Raw genomic sequence first — 1,275 nt, forward strand, 5'->3', positions numbered from 1 at the left:
AGTGCTCATGTCGCTGTTTAAATCCAGGTAAGGTATTTAACTTAACCAAGTTAACTAGTTAACTCAGCTAGTACCTGGTGGCCTGCCAGATACTCAAATTTTTATTTTATTTTTATTTTTATTTTTTTTTAGCAAATTGCTAGTCAGTCTTTGTCTATTCTCTAGGAAACTTCCAGGAATTTTCCCACCTGATATCTAGGAGGAAGGCCCCACTTTAGAATTAAGTGTTGTTCTCTGGGTTAATTAAGGCTAGTGTTAGGGTCATTTCCTAAAGACTAAGAGGGTTGACGGTTTTCTTCTGTGAAAGACACCCAACAACAGTACTGGAATTGGAAAAAGTGTAGGAATTTGCCAGAGGAGCATGGAAAAATCAGTTAAGGCTAAGAAATCAACTTTTTTTTTTACAAATTTTAATTTTGACTTGGAGATTAAAATAGGGTAAAAGGAGAGAGGCCTGCTTTCTCAAGTTTTGGGGTGTAAGAACAAACCAACTAGCAAAAAAAAAGATTAGCTGTCTATGAATTGCTCTGTTGGCATAAACCCCTCTTTTCCTGAATGCCAAGACAAAGCAATAGTTTAATTGTTTGTGCTCTTAGAAAAACTCATATTGGTAAGGCGTTCCAGAAGATCTTATAAATACTTAGTAATCTTGTCTGTACATTTTTCCACTGGGGAGATTTTCTATACAGGTGACTCAGCTTTCAATAAGGCAGAGTTCGCTTTTCATCCTGAAATTGGGTAGGGAAAGATGGAGAAGAAAAGCGTGGTTTAGGTCGATTTAAGACGGGGGTCGGGGGGAGAAAGAAACCCCCTCCCCCATACTCTTTAAACAACAGGTGGTTTTGACAAGAAAGATCAACTCCATGCACAGTAGGAAATTGCAAGCGGAGCATTCGATTTCAGTTCCCCAGAACCTGGCGCCAGGTTGTCAGGATGCGGGAACAAGGAGGTTGCTAGCGGACAGCAAGCTCAGGTGTTAAGGGAACGGCTCCTGGGCTTTTTGGTCTAGGAAAGCTGGTTTTTGCCTTTGTTCTCTGTCTCTCTGTGTGTGTCCCACCACCCCCTCCCACCCTTCTGCTCATCTGTGAGGGGAGCAGGATGAGGAAGGATTATCTCCATCCTCCCAAGTCCTTCCGAGGAGTGCCCAGAAGGGCTATTTTTAGTGATAGCGGCTCCCCTCCAACTTACCCCGGGGTGGAGCCGCGACTGCAGCGCGGCCGCCCAGCGCAGGGAAGCCTCGGGTTAGGGATGGGGAAGGTAGTGGCCCCGGTCCAT

Source organism: Bison bison, unplaced genomic scaffold (assembly GCF_000754665.1).
Source record: "Bison bison bison isolate TAMUID 2011002044 unplaced genomic scaffold, Bison_UMD1.0 scf7180017864466, whole genome shotgun sequence".
Lineage (NCBI taxonomy): Eukaryota > Metazoa > Chordata > Mammalia > Artiodactyla > Bovidae > Bison > Bison bison.